Source organism: Ovis canadensis, chromosome 13 (assembly GCF_042477335.2).
Source record: "Ovis canadensis isolate MfBH-ARS-UI-01 breed Bighorn chromosome 13, ARS-UI_OviCan_v2, whole genome shotgun sequence".
Taxonomy (NCBI): Eukaryota; Metazoa; Chordata; class Mammalia; order Artiodactyla; family Bovidae; genus Ovis; species Ovis canadensis.
Genome location: NC_091257.1, coordinates 38,272,465 through 38,292,384, shown reverse-complemented (window position 1 = coordinate 38,292,384; position 19,920 = coordinate 38,272,465). Strand labels below are relative to the sequence as shown.

At 41.9% G+C, this 19,920-nt stretch overlaps 1 long non-coding RNA gene across 1 annotated transcript in view; it reads right to left on the bottom strand.

The window, feature by feature from the left end:
• Positions 1-1,371: 1,371 nt before the first annotated feature.
• The window catches only part of LOC138417391 (uncharacterized), a 38,017-nt gene continuing 19,468 nt past the window's right edge, over positions 1,372-19,920 (bottom strand). Inside the window, exons 3-5 of the long non-coding RNA XR_011248102.1 lie at positions 15,678-15,884; positions 2,517-2,624; positions 1,372-2,055 (exon numbers count right to left, since the gene is read on the bottom strand). This is a non-coding gene — a long non-coding RNA (uncharacterized lncRNA). The remainder of the gene's footprint in view (positions 2,056-2,516; positions 2,625-15,677; positions 15,885-19,920) is intronic.

Genomic DNA, 19,920 nt, shown 5'->3' with positions numbered 1-19,920 from the left:
AATCTTATTTCCTCTCATTTCTGTGGTATTTCATGCTATCAGGTTCAGTGGATCATATTTTTATGGATAGTAATATAGAGGAATAGACATCAGAGAATACGTAAAATTTAAAGGCCATGTTTCTCCTCATTACTATTCACTATTCACGCAGGGCTATTTTTAAGAACCCCAGTAGGGTTCTTCAACATTTAGTTGAAGGTGGTCATGTCAGACGATGCTTCTGTCAGTAATTCCAGAAGCTGCCTTCCAGAAGCAATTTTTGGATATTATAGCTTTTAGAGTCAGGCCATTTTGTGTCAACACAATTTGGGCCCCATGTTACCTTCCCAGTCTACAAGTAAAAACCAAGCCAACAAGGGCAGAAGACTGTTCAAAAGGTATGGGTAGCAGTAAGTAAATGACAAAAGAAGATGCAAAGATCTGTGTAACTAGCATATTTTCCACCCATTCTAAAGAAAAAAGTCTCAGTTCCTACCCAAACCAAGTAATATCAACAAATAATTCTAGGGAGGAAGAGAATGAATTTTTTTGGAGAAGTAATTCCCTTTTAATGAAGCCTACCTTTATATATAGCTAAGAAAAGACAATGTTAAACAAGTTAGCATCTGTGATATTTGATTATTTGCCTGAATTCGGATAAGTTATGACTATCAGAAAGGATGTCAGAAACAGTCTGTGTTTTTCTACATGCTTACAAACTGTATTTCAGCAGCTGTCACTCATGGCTGAGTGTTTGGCTGAGCAGAACCATGGAATCCTGTGTGCACTGGGTCAGGCAGCAGTGACTAACAAATGTGGCCTCTGAGATTAGATAGCCAGGTCTATATCTAGTGCCACCACTGACCTGCAGGTGACCTTAAGCATGTCCCTCAACTGTGCCCTCAACTGTAAAATGGGATATTAATATCAACTTTATAGAATTGTTGTGAGGGTTAAATGACATATGAACCTAACACTCAGAATAGGGAGCACGTAAGAATCATTTAATAGTGATAAATATTATCATTATTTTTACTGTTATTAATTTTTGAATAGCTGCCACAGCCAGGTAATATACTGCAATTTTCAGTAATGTAAAAATCAGATATGTTAGTGCATGAAGCCTGAAGATCGAATCCCTAGGTTTGAGCCTGTTTGACCTATCTATTGTAATTAACAAGTTCTTATTTCTGGCCTATAATATTGATTGTCCTAAATGCTGTTGATTTTGCTGTGTTCTTTTTCATTATCACAAAAGAGATACAAATGAAAAGGAAATATAACTCCTGGCATGCCTTTCGCAAGCCCCAAGTGGATAAGCTGTGTGATCACACAGCAATCCTGACACCATTCCCCCAGAAACACTGAAGAAAGGACACCTGCAAAGTCTCCTCCACTTTCTCAACAGTTTAATGAGTAATGACCATGTGTCAGCTCTGTTCGGAGCTGACTATTCATAAACAGATGCAGTCCCCACCCTCAAGAAACTTACAGTTCACTGGGGCAAGATACAAAAGAAAACATGCAATTAGCAGACAGGATGAGTGCCATGATAGAGGGGGGCACAAGCAGAGAATGAGCTTACCTGAGCCCAGACAGAGGGGCACAGGGAGGAAGGCCCAGGGAAGATACCTAATGTAGGTGTTGAGGAAAAATGTCACATTGATCCAGGTGAGTAATAAGGAATGCTGAGCTGAGAAGGATGGAGAGAAGGGATGAAGCTCCAGAGGAAGAAGAAACAAAGCCTGGCCATCAATTGGATATGGGGAGTGAGGGAGAGCAGAGGGGAAAGGAAGACCCCAGTTTTCCATTTGGGGGACTGGATGGATGGTAGAGCTGTTGATCGAGGGTAACTCCGGAGAAAGAGCAGGTTTGAGGAGGAAGATGTCTTGTCTGATCTCAGGCACAAAAGTTTGAGGTGTCCAGGAGACATGAACTTGGAGATGTCCAGTCTACAGATGGATACCTGGGCGATACCTGACTTGGAAGCATGATGAAAGTATGATTTCCAGGTGTTCTAGAGCGTCCTATATGGCCATCCCTATAATCTTAACCCTCTTAGGTCAGGGAAATTTCCTGTAAAAAGTAGAGTTACAGTTTTCATGTATAGGAAAATAGCATTCACTCTGTAGAACATCACTTTTTAACTAAATTGAACACATTTTCCAATCCTAAAACAAAGTATGTGCAGAATTATAGTTAGTTCCCTCATTTAGCATAAGATGTTTATTATAAAATGTCTCAAGGAGTTTTAAGAATTGTGAAAATGGATTACAGTAAACACATTTCACTCCTGCCAGTTTCTTTGCTTATTCTAGAACACTAGGAGCCAAAGTACGAAGTTCTAATACCTATGAACAAAGAAATCACTCTCGCTGATTCAGATGGCCTGATTAGGGTGGGTGTTGAGGGAGACAGGAACCCATAGCCTAGAACAGAGATGATGTGACATGGCAGGTGAGAGCTTGGGCATCAGAGTGGGAGGGGAAAGCTGAGTCCTGGCAGGCTTTACTATTTCATAGTGGACAAGGCCATACCTCCAAGCCTCAGTTTCTTCTTTAAATATTGGATACAACATTAGTGCTTTTCTTACTTCTTATGAAGATTCAACCAGGTAATCCATGTCATAGCCTTAGCACAAATACCTGCAACATAGAATGTTTCAATAAGTTTAGCTATTTCTTATAGATGACCCACTTAACTATCTTGGGGCTACATTTTATTTAGAATAAGTTGGTATCTCTTGAGTTATTTACTTCTCAAAGTCTGGTTTCTTCCAACAGGCCACCTTAGGATTTGCTATTTATTGTTCATAGAATTGTGATTGCATTTAAAATAAATGATACTAGAAGGAATGGCCTTACTGATTTCAGTATGGCCTTACTTTTACAATAATAAAAACAGATATAAAGTTTTAGGCATCATTTCTTAGGTAAATTGAGACCATGCTCCACACTTCTCCTGAGCTCTCATGGCAACAGTAACAAAAGCCTTTTTCCCTGTCAGATGAAGACGATGTTTTCTGACTTTTGGTTTAGTCGACTTTTCCATCCACTCTCTCACCATCTCTGAAAAAGGCCTGAAGGTTGAACTCTGCAGACTGGAAAGTGAAGCCAGTGTTTGTGTCAGTGCCTTGCTGCGGCACTGGGAGCTTTGGTTAAACACAAATATAAACGCTGCTTCTTTGAGCTCTGAAACTGACACACTACAACTCTGCTTCAAAAGAAAGCACAATTAACAATTTTGTTTAAGTTGGCATTTGGCAATAAGGACGTATGGCCAACATCCCTGCCAGCTCACGCCTAGGAGGGAAGACGTCTGGGAGCAAGGCCAGTGAGAGGTTGGGCCTGGTGGGAAGACTACCACTCTGCATCGGAGGCCAGGGCCTTTCCAGTGTGAGAAGGGCTCAGGAGAGCACACTGGGCGCAGGGTTCAGGAGGAGTGTGGTTCTCAAGTTCAAGCGTTCTGTCCTCAAACTCTTTGGCAGCAATGCATCATGCAGGGTCTGTGAGGGTGCAGCAGACAAGCTTCCCCTCCTTCTCACACGAGACTGACACTGTGTCTTCTGCAGCTCCCAACTTTACTTGTAAACTCAGTATCCAAATCTTGTGTTGGCTGGTTATTGTCCTTGAGTTAAAAAAGTACTCCAGAGTAAACTGAGGGGTGTGAGGTTAGGAAGTAAAAGATGCTGGAATCTGGCATAATGACTATTTTTGAGGCAGAAAAGTAAATATATAACAAATAAATATTTGTTGAACGCTGAGTCACTGCCTAGATACATGTCTGTTACTTCCTAAGCATGATAATGTATGAAGACGCATATATTATCCCATTTTTGACAGGTCAAAGTGAGTCACATCAAATTAAGCAAAGAAGTCACTCTGGGCTGGAATTTCAGATCCTTTAATAATGAGTTGTGTACACACACACACACCACTCAGTATCAAGAATACCATTTACATGCCAATCAAAACTACAGTGAGGTACCATCTCACACCAGTCAGAATAGCCATCATCAAAAAGTTTACAAATAACAAATGCTGAAAGAATATGGAGAAAAGGGAATCCTCCTAAGCTGCTGGAGGGAATGTAAATTGGTGCAGCCAATATGGAAAAAACTAAAAATAGAATTGCCGTATGATCCTGCAATCCAACTCCTGGGTATATATACAGAGAAAACTACAATTCAAAGAGATACATGCACCCCCTATGTTCACAGCAGCACTACTCACAATAGCCACAAAAATGGAAGCAGCCTAAATGTCCATCAACAGATGAATGGATAAAGAAGATGTGGTTTATATTCAATATATACAATGGAATACTATTCAGTCATTAAAAAGAATGAAATTATGCCATTTGCAGCAACACAGATGCAACTAGAGATTATCATACTAAGTGAAGTAAGTCAGAAAGAGAAAGACAAATGCCATATGATAGCGCTTATATGCAGAATCTAAAATATGACACAAATGAACATATCTATGAAACAAAAATAGACTCCTAAACACAGAGAACAGACTTGTGGTTGCCAGGGATTAGGGGGCTCGGGAAGGATGGAGTGGGAAGTTGGGTTAGCAGGTGTAAGCTATTATATATGGAATGGATAAACAACAAAGTCCTACTGTATAGCATAGAGAACTATATCCAGTATCCTACGATAAACCATAATGGAAAAGAACATTAGAAAAAAATACATATGGGTATAACTGAAATCACTTTGTTGTACAGCAGAAATCAACACAAAATAAATTGAAAAAATAAATTTAAAAAGAATATCATTTATAGGATCTTTCTTGACAAAGATGCAGAAACTAAGTGATGGGTATCATATATACTAAATGTTAAATTGCATCCTGGTTTTATACTAAGCAGAAAGAGTAGAGCAAATTACCAGACTTCTTATTTTTCACACAATTGCTTGCCTAGGATTATTTCTACTTCTTGGAAACAGCTTGAACTATATAAGCTACACAACTGCATTTAAAGAAAAATCATTTTCAGTATAATCCCAGCAACATCACATAAGACACTTTTAGGATTTGCTGTCACCTGGAATAAAATACAGACAGAAGCACAAGCTTGCGTGAGAAGGGGAAGTGCCAAATCAATGCACAACTTTAGTATTGGTATTAGTCCACTGTATACAGAATTACATTTTTTAAACCAAAGCCTGGCATCTGATCTGGTAGAAGCACATGAGAGGAATAGGGCAAATATTTAAAACCAGAACAGTCTCAGAAAGTTTGGATGGTCGTTTTACTGAATTATTAAGCGTGAGGAAAGTATTTGGGGATAATTTGGACATGCCTGTACATTCTGTTACTACTGATTTTAATTGTACCTTTTCAGTTCTTGTTCTGTATACCTGCCTGTTTCTTAGAAACCTAAAACAACTATTAGTAGTGGCAATTCAACTTGAGAATCTTAAACCTTAAAATAGTAAATGTTAAACTTCAGATAACATACTGCTAGTTTTTCCCCAAGATACTCCAAAGACTATGTCTACAAAGGCACTGGAAAACTGTGTATTGAATAATGTCAATGTGGGCAGACATAGTGGAAAATCAGATAGGAACATCTTTCCCTTTGGTTTAAAAATCTGTATTTTCTCTGAATTATGTGGCTAATTGTATTTATTCTGAATTTCAGTTACTGCCAGATATGTCACTATTTGCTTGATTTGAGGGAAATATTAAAAGAACTCAGAGAATCATAATACCTGAAAAAAATTATTTACTGAGTACTTAACTATGTGCAAGCTTTGGTACTCAGAAAAAGAACAAATAGCCAAATCACCTTATGGCAGATTAGTTACTGGCCTCAAGAGGTCTCTGAGAAAACAGAATAGTAGTAAGGGGATGGTGGGAATACAAGGTGGGATGGTTTTGACGTTCCAGGAGCTGAGGTCAGCAACTCGCCCTGGCCCTCTGAAGCACACCCAATAAGTGGCTGAGTGACAGCACCCAGCATGGTGCCTGCCTCACTGCTCTGCTTCTCAGGGATCAAACCTTCCAAGAGTCTCCACTGAAGGATACTGCTCAGGAGTCAACAGAATATATGGCACAGTTGAAAATATACTTCGTGGGGATAAAGATAGGTAGTCATCTTCAGGATGAGTCTAAACTCACAGCAATCTGTTTCTGCTAAGTTCTTTTCTTTTTTTTTAACTGGAGTATAGTTGATTTTCATTGTTGTATCAGCTTCAGGTATACAGCAAAGTGAATCAGCATTGTTGTTGTTCAGTGGCTATGTTGAGTCCAACCCTTTGCGACCACACGCCCTGTAGTATGCCAGGCTCCTCTATCCTCTACTATCTTCTGGTGTGCGTGTGTGTGTGTGTGTGTGTGTGTGTGTGCGCGCGCATGCATGCACACACATTCAGTCTTGTCTGATTCTTTGCGGCTAGATGGACTAGAGCCCACCGGAGTGTGCTCAAATTCATGTCCAGAATCAGTTACATATATATATATAATCCACTCTTTTTTAGGTTCTTTTCCCATGTAGGCCATTATAGAATACAGAGTAGAGTTGCCTGTGCTATACTGTAGGTCCTTACCAGCCATCTACTTCATATACAGTGGTGTGTATATGTTAATCCCAATACTCAATAAGGTTTTAATGTCAAGTCTTAATAGAAGATATGGGAGTGCAAAGCACAGGAAAGCAGGCACTGGACAAGCTACAAACTGTAAGCTAAATATGCATTCTTTGAATTAAAAATGAGTATTTGCTTATTTACATATTCCAAGTGTTTGATATTAGCCAAGTTACTAACCACTCTGTGCCTCTTTTTCCTCATCTTCAAAGTGGGATATTATTAATATCTACCTCACAGGGTTACTGTGAGGATTAAACGAGATAATTCATGTAAAGGACTTGGAACATTGCCTGCTACATAGTGCTATTATATTTTAAGCCAAAATAAAAACAGTGGCTGAAGTAGAGATGTTAATAAAAGGGAATACATGCAATTTAAACTGTTTGATTTGGGAGAAAGGCAGAATTTGTGTTCTAAGTTTCATTTTTATCTTTTACTTATTACTCATGTGAGAATTATTTACTTATTATTATTCATGTGAGAATCCTGGTGGTCCCACAGTTAAGAATCCTCGCTTCCACTGCAGGTGGGTCTGGTTCAACTCCTAGTCAAGGAGCTAAGATCTAGCATGTCTCACGGTGTGGTCAAAAAAAAAAAAAATAGGGTCCTTGCCTCTTAGAGATTCAAACTGAGGTGTTAGTGGATGAAATGATATGATAGCTGGGATTTGCTTAAAAAATAAGACAGTGGGTTACGGCTGGAGAAGGAAGGAGGATAGAAAGGAAACAAGATTGGCCATATGTTAATAGCTATTAAAGATGGCAATAGACATGGAAAGCTTCATTACACTCACCTCTACTTCTGTATATGTTCAAACCAACACTAATTTTTTTTTAAAATAATAAAGTCAGTAGCTACTATCTGCTCTTATGTATAAATTCTCTGGTGGAGACTGAATGTTCAATTTTTGTTTTCAAACTAGGCAAGCATGAATTTATGTCAACCTGATGCAGGAATCATGTTGCTACGGCAACTCTTCATCACATTAAATGATCGTAGAGTCAAAATGGCAGCAGGCTTTCTCCAGGGGATGATTTGAGCATTGGAGAGAGAAAGCCATTCCAAAGACCCCTCCCAGCCACCCCCATACCTTCAAAGAGCCTCCATCTCCCACCTACCATAAGGGATTGAGGAGTATAGATATCAACTGAGTTGTGAGTCCAGAAAATTAGATGATGAGGAGCCCCTGGTGCAGACTCTTAGAAGAAGTCACCTAAATTCTCAATCTGTCAACTGGATTTCACGTGAAGTAGTTCAGGTGAAAGTGAAAGTGAAGTCGCTCAGTCGTGTCTGACTTTTGCGACCCCATGGACTGTAGCCTGCCAGGCTCCTCTGTCCATGGGATTTTCCAGGCAAGAGTACTGGAGTGGGTTGCCATTTCCTTCTCCAGGGGATCTTCCCAACCCAGGGATTGAATCCAGGTCTCCCGCATTGTAGGCAGATGCTTTACCGTCTGAGCCACCAGGGAGATCGTTCAGGTGAGGGCTGCCAGTTGACAAGCAATAAGTTCTTTGTAAGAAAACAGACCATCAGTTTCTTCCCTTTATGCCCTTTTTCAACATGTGCAACTGGGTCAATAAGAAACAAAGCCCAATCCCAGCTTCCTGCAGGTGGGACTCTTTCCACAAAGGCCCACTGTGCACTTTTAGAATCACAAGGAAACCATCAGGTGGCCAGGATCTGTGGACATCATTAAGTCCATGGCCCTGCCCTCAGAAGACTTTCTCTATGACATTCCATATGTGACCTGAACAGCCACATGAAGACAGAGGGACCCCAGGTAAGCAGCAGGAGGGTTCATTCCATGACACAGAACAGGCCATCTCAGCTTTGCTCCTTGGAGAGACTGGCTATGGTCTCCACCTTTCAATCTGTTAATAAGAAACCATGGCAAGTTGTATTACCTCTGTGTGTACATTTCCTCACTGTGGTTCCCTCAAGGTTGTGATGAGAAGGAAATAAGACAAAATATGAAGAAAAGCCCCGAAGAATATCTGGATGATTGCTACTCATGAGAACGGGGGGGGGGGATTATAAAGCCACTTAAATCATTGTTTTTCCCCCCTTCTCTTCTTCTTCCCCTCTCTCCTTCCTTTCTCCCTTTCTTTCTGTCTTAAAAATTCTACAAACCAGACTGAGATTTCTAGCATGTTCCATTTCTAGTAGTTTCCTCACATTTTTAACAATTAGTTTAAGTTCCTGGGGAATACATGGCACACTAGTCTTTGAATTCAATCATCGATCAAATTCCCTGCTAGGGCCTCTCACACTAACTCACAGTGCTGTCTTTCTCCTTCAATCTCCCTCCAGCCAATCAAATCCAATACGTTGTCATCCATGCTATTACGCTGCATCTCTGAAAATTGCCTACACTGTACAACCTGGAAAGCTAGCTACCTGGAATTTCATCTATTAACAATCAAGAAATCATCTTTATAATAGAAGTAATGAAATGTTTATTTTGGCTGAGTCAACATGGAGGATGTGTTTTTTGTTTTTTTTCATGTTTTCCCAACACTTGGTGCTGGCTGCAAGAAACCTCCCACATCCTGCTTGGCATCAGGGATTCAAAACATTTTTAAACTGATGGAACGTCTGTGCTGGTGTGTATTTTAATATTGCTCCATGGTTTTGAACAGGCTGTTTTTCAAGAGGCTGCTTCTGTTCTCTGTTTTTTAATTATTATTATTATTTCAGGTAGAAATGCTGACAAGTGCAAACAGTCTTTATTCAAAGCTCTTTATTTATTTTTTTCATTCTTGAAAATGGTCCTTCCCAATCCTGTCTTTGGTTTTCAGAATGCATGATGCTTGTCAGGCCTTTGAATGGTGTGTTAATTATAAATTGATTGAGCATGTCTTCATTTAGTTACCGCAGCATGCCGGCTGTGGGGAGGGAGGCACGTTCTCCTGAGAGCTCACCGTGGGGCAGAAGCCCCTGAGCAGAGACAGGCTGAGCCCTGAAATACAGCACACACAGCAGGGAGCCTGCAGGAGGGAGAATGTGGACCAGAGTCTCCAGTGAATCCAAAGGGCAACAGGGATCCACTTTAAGTCCTAGAGCAGTGACATGAGAGCCTGTTGAGAGCCATCATCTTGTGGTCTCCTTGTGACTTAGGTTAAGTCTATAACAATCCAATCAGATCATAAAGTAATCTGCTTGATGGCCGTGCAGTCAAATGGCAAATAATGGTCTAGATAGGGCTCACATCTAAATCTAAGATGTGTCAGTATTAGACAAAGGAACTAACACACTGTGAACACACTCAACCCAATTATTTTAAAAAAGCAGTGGAACACCTCCCTCATTTCTAGGAAAACTATATCAAGGATTTGTTGAGGAGAGGGTCATCCGGAATTAAAGAACTTTGTGAAGAAGATCACCGTCTCCTAGTCATGTTTGCCATCATCATGGAAAACAGACAAAACTCTGAACTTCATGCAACACTTTGCAAAATCCTGTACAAAGAAGAGGAAGCCTTTGCACAAAAGAAGTTTGAACTTCAACTCACAAAATACCTACAGAGGTGTGAAAAAGATACAAGATCCATCATCCAGACTATTCACACACTGCAAATGTAGAACTTACATCCCAGACCCACCAGTTTGGGAGTAAAAATGGTGTCCAATCAACAGTCTAAACCTCCTATTTCTCCAGACACGGTATCACTTGCTCAGCAGGGGCCCAGTCTTCCCCTCAGATCCCTAGAATCCCCCCAAATGTTTTCCGGACTTTGGGGTGGGGGAGGGACTGTTGGGGAGAACGGGAGTTGCCTCTCTAGGTTGCCAAGTCAGTTGTACAATCGTCCTTCTCTTCTGCCTTCATGGCAGCTGTGGTGCATGGCTGGCGTGTAGGAAGCTGGGAGCTACAGGGCCGGCTCAGTCCACAAGTGGCTCCCTGAAGCTCTGTGTTAAGTTTGCCTCCCCCTTCATGACTGCTGACATTGCCTTTTTTGCTCTCTGTGTTCTGTGGAAATTTCAGTGAAATAGTTCTTCATTTTAATCCCCTCCTATCATCCACTGTAGGGATTCCCAGGTGGCTCCGTGGTAAAGAATCCACTGCCAATGCTGGAGATGCAGGAGACTCTGGTTTGATCCCTGGGTCGGGAAGATCCCCTTGGGGAGGAAATGGCAACCCACTCCAGTATTCTTGCCTGGGAAACCCCACGAACATATGAGCCTGGCAGGCTACAGTCCATGGAGTAGCAAAGAGTTTGACATGATTGAGCGACTGGCCACACATCATCCAGTGTAATTTTTATAAGCAAGTGTTCTGATGCCAGACAGACTTGGAATTTGGGCCCCAAACACCCTTCTCTCTCTCTTCGTGGTCTAGGGCAAGACCACTGTAGACCGCAAGAGTGGCCACTGAGCCTCAGTTTTTCCAGCTGTAAAATGGGGATGATCATAATAGTGCCTCTGTAACTGGGATTTCCTCAAGGCTAAACTAATCGATCCATGTAAAATGCTAATCCTGTGCCTGATCCTGATCAGGCTCTCAGTAAACATGACCTGTTTCTGTCCATGTTGCTATAGCTGCTATTGCTGTAGCTGTTGTTCAGAAGACAGTCTTCTTCATGCAGGCATTCGGCCATCAGTCCAGGGGCACAGGAAGAGAATGATTTGCATGGCCCACACTATGTTATTGGAAAAACCCAGCCCCATAAAGCACCTAGCAGAGTGCCTGGCACGTGGCATCTGCTCAGCAAGGCTGATTTCCCCTGTGGAAATGGTCCTTCCATTCTTTTCACATGTATCTGTCACCAGTGGTCTGAAGGGCACAGTTGAATATATATTCTCTCCTTATATATTTTTCTTTCTTTCTTTCTTCTTGTTCTTTTTCTTAAAAAAGCTTTTTGAAAAGCATTCAAAAGATCTATGTTGTTGTTGTTGTTGAACTTCTGTGTCCCCAGAGCACCTAACTTGCTCTTGGAGAGTCCCGCCTGACCTGGAAACAGACCTGCTCAGTGCTGTGGGAGCCCCCACCCTCTGGCTCCACCATGGCCCCAACAGTGGCTACATCGGCCTGCTCCAGTCTCTCTGCTCCCCACCAATGCAACAAGCCCCAGCTTGTCAAGAGTCTTCATAACACTGAAAGTAGCGCTCAGACTTTTAAAAAATACCCCTCCCTCCTCAGGTCCAACAGTCTTCAACATGGGCCTGCTGTAAGAACCCCATGCCTGATTAAAATGTCATGAGCCATGGCATTTGGCTGGAACATCATCAGCAATCAAGGATAATATTTGTTCTGCCTGCTGATCAGGTGCTCTGAACTTCAAAAGTGGAAAACCAATTGATGATTGCTTCTTTCTTCTGTGATTGGGGATACTAAAAAATATTTGGTGATAAGAGGTTGGATGCTCTGCTCTAGTCAATTTTATTTTACCGATTTTCATGAAAATTACACCAGAGGGAGTAAAACAGGGTATACAAGAACATGAGAATATTATGAGTCTTTAAGGACAATGCCTGGTTTGCCTGAATCCCAAAAAGCTAGTTTATTTTAGGCTGGAGGCCCCAGGGCACCCATACTTAGCTTCTTGTGGGGAGATGCACTGCTGCCCTCCGAGAGCAGCAAGCCCCAACCAAAGTCCTTTTTAGATATCTGACCAGCAAGATGGTGGAAGGCAGAAACACCTGGATGAACATTCCCCCTCTCTGTTCCACTGCCCACCAAACCCAGGTCCCTCCTGCCTCACTCTCGTCGGCCAGCCGACTTCTCTATGCCTGGCCAGTTATGCTCTCCTGCCCCAGAACCCTGTGGGGAACAGGTAGGGACCAGACTCCTCATCCCTCCCTAAACCATAGAGGAGGGCATAGGATAAGCTATTCAACCACACTGGAACCTTCGGTTAAAAAAACTTTCTTTCCTTACAGATTCATATTTTTTCTATGATAACTCTGATCACATTGTTTGAGGAGCCTTAGAATTAATACCATGGTCAAACCATGGAAGAGGTGAGTAGTCTGGAGGAACTATTTCACTGTTGGGGCAAGGTGATAGCTATTTTTAATTTTGTGCTCTTAGGCCTCATTATCACTCATTCTCCTAGTACTTTATTCTTTGGTCATATTAATAATAAAGCATGTATAGGGAGGGATCTCTCCTAAAAGATGAGTTCATTCATCTTTGAAAGCGTGTAGTATTTTAAGAGTCTACTTGGGAAAATGCTGAGGTGGCATTAATAGACAACAGTGTTTTAATCATGAATCTGATATATTTGTATCACAAAACCTGGTAATTTCAACAATAAAGCACTGTGATTATATGAAGCATTTTAAGAAACTGCTGAATATACTCATGAACCACATTAAGATTCAATTTCAGCTCTCGTTAGCAATACCAAATAACATTGAGTGCACTGGTTATTTTAAGTGTATTTGATGTAAAGTGATTTTATATTGTCAGAAAGAATGTTGAGGAATGTTCTATGTCTTTATCTCACATCCTGCCCTGGCTCCTGACCTGTATGTATCTAATCATGAAAGATTTATACAGCATTTTATTTTTATTATGTGTTACCTTGAATTACAGTAGATACTTGCTATATGTTGCTTCCCACCAACCTTGGACTTGTCTGATCAACATGAACCAGGGGCCATCTGGGATAAACACCGAGTACCAAGCTCAGGGCAGAGCTTGGGAGACCCAGGTGAGATCCCAAGAGCAGGCTCCAGAGGCAGCTGCACCACTTCCCAGTCCCTTCTCTCCAAAGGTTGCTGGTTCTACAACTATAAAGGTCAGTGACCTTGCATCTAAGTCACAAATGTGAATTTATCATGCAATATGAGTTCAGTTCAGTTCAGTTGCTCAGTCATGTCCGACTCTTTGCGACCCCATGAATCGCAGCACGCCAGGCCTCCCTGTCCATCACCAACTCCCGGAGTTCACTTAGACTCACGTCCATCAAGTCAGTGATGCCATCCAGCCATCTCACCCTCTGTCGTTCCCTTCTCCTCCTGCCCCCAATCTCTCCCAGCATCAGAGTCTTTTCCAATAAGTCAACTCTTCGCATGAGGTGGCCAAAGTACTGGAGTTTCAGCTTTAGCATCATTCCTTCCAAAGAAATCCCAGGGCTGATCTTCAGAACGGACTGGTTGGATCTCCTTGCAGTCCAAGGGACTCTCAAGAGTCTTCCCCAACACCACAATTCAAAAGCATCAATTCTTCGGCGCTCAGCCTTCTTCACAGCCCAACTCTCACATCCATACATGACCACAGGAAAAACCATAGCCTTGACTAGACGGACCTTAGTCGGCAAAGTAACGTCTCTGCTTTTGAATATACTATCTAGGTTGGTCATAACTTTTCTTCCAAGGAGTAAGCGTCTTTTAATTTCATGGCTGTAATCACCATCTGCAGTGATTTTGGAGCCCCCAAAAATAAAGTCTGACACTGTTTCTGCTGTTTCCCCATCTATTTCCCATGAAGTGATGGGACTGGATGCCTTTCAAACCTAACTTTATTCCACTTTTGGCTGGATGATCAAGTACTAACTGCACGTTTCCCTAGGACCTGAAGCAAGAAATCTGGCTATCTGAAAACAGCTGCCACATGACCCTGCAGTCCCACTCTTGGGCACGTACCAGAGAAAATAAAAATTCAGAAGGATACATGCAGACTTTCCTGGTGGTACAATGGGTAGTAATCTGCCTCCCAATACAGGGGACATGGGTTTAACCCCTTGTCTGGGAAGATTCCACACGCCACTGTGTGCTGTGTGTTTAGTTGCTCAGTCGTGTCTGACTCTGCCACCCCGTGGGCCATAGCCCACCAGGCTCCTCAGTCCATTGGGATTCTCCAGGCAAGAATACTGGAGTGGGTTGCCATGTCCTCCTCCAGGCGATCTTCCCAACCCGGGAATCAAACCCAGGTCTCCCACATTACAGGCGCATTCTTTGCTGTCTGAGCCACCAAACCCATGCGCCACAATTACTAAAGGCCATGTGTCTAGAGCCTGAGAGCCACAACTACTGAATCCATGCTCCGGAACAAGAGAAGCTGGTGCATCGCAACTAGAGTATAGCCTCCCCACTCTCGCTACTACCTGCCCACCCCGCTCACTGCAAGCAGAGAAAGCCAGGTGCTGCAACAAAGATCCAGCAAAACAAAAAATAAAATAAATTAATTGTAATATATATATATGTATACATGTACCCCTATGTCCACAGCAGCACTATTCACAATAGCTAAGACATGGAAGCAACCTAAATGTCCCTCAACAGAGGCTTAGATATAGAAGATTTGGTGCATATACACAATGGAACATTACTCAGCTGTGAACGTGTGTGTGTGTGTGTTAGTCACTTAGTTGTGTCCAACTCTTTGCGACTCCATAGACTGTAGCCCATAATGCTCCTCTGTCCATGGAATTCTTTAGGCAAGAATACTGGAGTGGGTTGCCATGCCCTTTTCCATGGGATCTGAGCCACCAGGGAAGCCCCATTCAGCCATAAAAAGAATAAAAGAATGCCATTTGCAGCAACATGGGTGGAACTAGAGATTATCATACTAAGTGAAATAAGTCAGACAGAGAAAGAAAAGTATCATTTATCATTTATATGTGGAATCTAAAAAAAAATGATATGAATGAACTTATTTGCAAAACAGAAACAGACTCGCGTAGAACACAAACTGAAGGTTACCAAAGGGGAAAGGTTGGGGGAGAAGGGATAAATTATAAGCTGGGATCAACATATACCCATTACTATATATAAAGTAGATAGCCAACAAAGACCTACTATATAGCACACAGAACTCTACTAAATAATCTATAATAACCTATACGGGGAAAGAATATGAAAAAGAATGGACAGATGCATATGTATAATTGAATCACTTTGCTGTACATCTGAAGCTAACACAAAATCAACTATACTCCAATTAAAAAAAATCTGGCTATCTGTCACATTTAGGTTTGCTCATGCAATATATTTCAACACATACACATGTTTAGTACATACAACAATCACATCCTTCCTCAGAGCTTTCCTCTTCTTAAGTAGCTGGATGAACATGCAAAACATGAAGGCACAGGAGAAATTAGAACAGAAGGCAAGACCTTAAAAGATGAACATATAGCACAGAAAATACTTACCAAGGAGGACTGGGGGATGCACTGACATGGGGAAGAGAGGAGCACTTTCTGGGCAGGAGAACAGCACATGCAAAGGCCTGGAGGCAGGATGCACGAGAGGGCAGACCGGGATGATGGAAGCAGAGCAATGTGGGGGTGGAGGCCAGGCTGGGCCGGGTTGGAAACTGCCCTAAATTTCAGGGCTTTTCTGAAGGCCCTGAGCAACCACTGAAAGAAGAAGGTGGAAACCATTTTCAGAAATACATATTATATATAGTTTGGGTTTAAAAAAAAAAACATAATTGCCACTGTCTATACTCTGTGTTATTGCTTGCTTTTTCACTTACCCATATATCATAAATATTTTCTTTGTTAAAAATAATTATTTATTTATTTACCTAGGTGACAACCCTGTGGCTCAGACAGACAGTAAAGAATCTATCTGTAATGGTAGAGACCTGGGTTTGACCTCTGGGTTGGGAAGATCTCCTGAAGATGGGAATGGCAACCCACTCCAGAATTCTTGTCTGGAAAACCCATGGATAGAGGAGCCTGGCGGGCTATAGTCCATGGGGTTGCAACGAGTTGGACACAACTGAGAGACTAACTACACTTTCATTTATTTACTTATGCAGCTGCTCCAGGTCTTAGTTGTGTGTGGGATCTTTTAGCTGTGGCATGTAGGATTTTCAGCTGAGGCATGCAAACTCCTAGGTGCAGTATGTGGAATCCAGTTCCCTGACCAGGGATCGAACACTGCCCTTCTCACCCCCCCCCCCCATATTGGGAGCATGGCGTCTTGGCCACTGGACCATCAGGGAAGTCTCCATTAACATTTTTAATGTTCTTTATTATAGCCACTTTTCATTACAATTTTGTTATTCAATTGCTCAGTCTTGTTCAACTCAGTGTGACCCCATGGACTGCAGGACGCCAGGCTTCCCTGTCCTTCATCTCCTGGAGTATGCTCAAACCCATGTCCATTGAGTTGGTGATACCATCCATTCAGTTCATTTCAGTTCAGTTCAGTTGCTCAGTCGTGTCTGACTCTTTGTGACCCCATGAACCGCAGCATACCAGGCCTCCCTGTCCATCACCAACTCCTGGAGTTCACTCAAACTCATGTCCATTGAGTCGGTGATGCCATCCAGCCATCTCATCTTCTGTCATCCCCTTCTCCTCCTGCCCCCAATCCCTCCCAGCATCAGAGTCTTTTCCAGTGAGTCAACTCTTCGCATGAGGTGCCCAAAGTACTGGAGTTTCAGCTTTAGCATCAGTCCTTCTAATGAACACCAGGACTGATCTCCTTTAGAATGGACTGGTTGGATCTCCTTGCAGTCCAAGGGACTCTCAAGAGTCTTCTCCAACACCACAGTTCAAAAGCATCAATCCTTCGGCATTCAGCTTTCTTCACAGTCCAACTCTTACATCCATACATGATCACTGGAAAAACCATAGCCTTGACTAGATGGACCTTTGTTGGCAAAGTAATGTCTCTGCTTTTTAATATGCTATCTAGGTTGGTCATAACTTTCCTTCCAAGGAGTAAGCCTCTTTTAATTTCATGGCTGCAATCACCATCTGCAGTGATTTTGAAGCCCCCAAAAAAATAAAGTCTGACACTGTTTTCATTGTTTCCCCATCTATTTCCCATGAAGTGATGGGACCAGATGCCATGATCTTCGTTTTCTGAATGTTGAGCTTTAAGCCAACTTTTAACTCTCCTCTTTCACTTTCAGCAAGAGGCTTTTTAGTTTCTCTTCACTTTCTGCCATAAGGATGGTGTCATCTGCATATCTGAGGTTATTGATATTTCTCCCGGCAATCTTGATTCCAGCTTGTGCTTCTTCTAGCCCAGCATTTCTCATTATGTACTCTGCATATAAGTTAAATAAGCCGGGTGATAATATACAGCCTTGACATACTCCTTTTACTATTTGGAACTAGGCTGTTGTTCCAAATCCAGTTCTAACTGTTGCTTCCTGACCTGCATACAGATTTCTCAAGAGGCAGGTCAGGTGGTTTGATATTCCCATCTCTTTCAGAATTGTCCACAGTTTATTCTGATCCACACAGTCAAAGGCTTTGGCATAGTCAATAAAGCAGAAAGAGATGTTTTTCTGGAACTCTCTTGCTTTTTCCATGATCCAGCTGATGTTGGCAATTTGATCTCTGGTTCCTCTGCCTTTTCTAAAACCAGCTTGAACATCTGGAAGTTCACAGTTCACGTATTGCTGAAGCCTGGCTTGGAGAATTTTGACCATTCCTTTACTAGCATTTGAGATGAGTGCAATTGCATGGTAGCATGAGCATTCTTTGGCATTGCCTTTCTTTGGGATTGGAATGAAAACTGACCTTTTCCAGTCCTTTGTCCACTGCTGAGTTTTCCAAATTTGCTCGCATATTGAGTGCAGCACTTTCACAGTGTCATCTTTCAGGATTTGAAATAGTTCAACTGGAATTCCATCACCTCCACTAGCTTTCATAATGATGCTTTCTAAGGCCCACTTGACTTCACATTCCAAGATGTCTGGCTCTAGATGAGTGATCACACCATCGTGATTATCTTGGTCATGAAGATCTTTTTTGTACAGTTCTGTGTATTCTTGCCATCTCTTCTTAATATCTTCTGCTTCTGTTAGGTCCATACCATTTCTGTCCTTTATCGAGCCCATCTTTGCATGAAATGTTCCCTTGGTATCTCTAACTTTCTTGAAGAGATCTCTAGTCTTTCCCATTCTGTTGTTTTCCTCTATTTCTTTGCACTGATTGCTGAGGAAGGCTTTCTTATCTCTCCCTGCTATTCTTTGGAACTCTGCATTCAGATACTTATATCTTTCCTTTTCTCCTTTGCTTTTCGTTTCTCTTCTTTTCACAGCTATTTACAGCCAGTCATTCCATTATTCCCCTTTAATTCAAATACTTAGATTATTTTTAACCTTTTTTAGAGTAGTGCTAAGTTTTGTACCTAAAACTTTTCCTCCTATTTAAAAGTAAATCTGTGTCAGGATGCATTCCTAGATGTCACACTGGCAATATGTGGCAATATTAGTTCCTTTGCTGCTATGATTCTTTGATGGGGGAAAATCATTATCTTCAAGTTTTAGTTTACATTCCTTTGATGGCTATAAAAATGTAATAGGCCTCCATATTTATCAGCAAGTATTCTTAGGGCAATAGGTAAAGTCATAAAGTAATTTAGTGAACAGATAAAAAGAACATCAATTTACCCCAGTAAATCTATGAAATGTGCAAAGAAGCAAACAATTTTAGACTAAGCTAAAGTTATTTTATAAAACTATATTATTATTTAAAAATCAATGTGTTTTCTAAAAGCTAAATAAATTATTCTTTGGAAGAAAGGCATTAAGACAAGCTAATAAATTACATCTATAGACAAGTATAGATAGTGAAATCAAGTTATCTATATGGCTTAGATACCAGAGTAATCTGTTTATGTGGTTTAAGCACAAATCTATGCCTAAATCAGTGTCCAAGTATCTGAGAACTTGTCTATTTTACTAACAGAAACAGACTCAACTCTTTTTTACTGACCTCAAGGATTGTCTGAAATGATCTCATTGGAGGGGAGCTTTGTGTCAGCCTCCATGGGTTTTAAAATAGATGCTTCACTGAGCCACCCCACACAGGAAAGCTGTGTTTTCCAGCCCATTAGGACAAGTTCACAAATCGATTTACAACTGTGTTCATGAAATGCTCAGAGCAAGAGAGCTGGCAGAGTCCACTTCAAAGCCCACATTCTAAGAGGAAATCTGTCCCCCTCCAGCTGCCCCCAGGATAGGACCTTACTCTTAAAAGATCTGTTTGAAATCTCTGCAAAATCAGACTGGTCCTCAGTGGAATAATCACCACCACTGAGCCTCAGATGGCACAGATACCTGACTCCATCACACGGCAAGCCATCAGCCAGGAAAGGCTCTGGTGCTGAGTAGAACCTCCCTCTTCCCAGGGCTTGTGTCCCAGAGTTAAGGTGACCCATCCGAGGCCAGCCCAAGAGGGCTAGCACTGGAAAGCCCCTGCAGACCAGCACAGGACTGGCCCCTGGCAGTCACACCTTGTAGAAATTAGAATGTAGCCTCTCACTGGTGGGGACTCTGTGCTGAGGCCACTGACTGAGTCATTGTCAGGGAAAGTCTTAGGAATCCACAAATTGCCATGGTACAAAGTACCCATTGGCCTGATGTTATCCCCAGCCAAGGAGAAACGCATGTGGGCTCTTCTCTGTTGCCAGGCCATTCCTGTA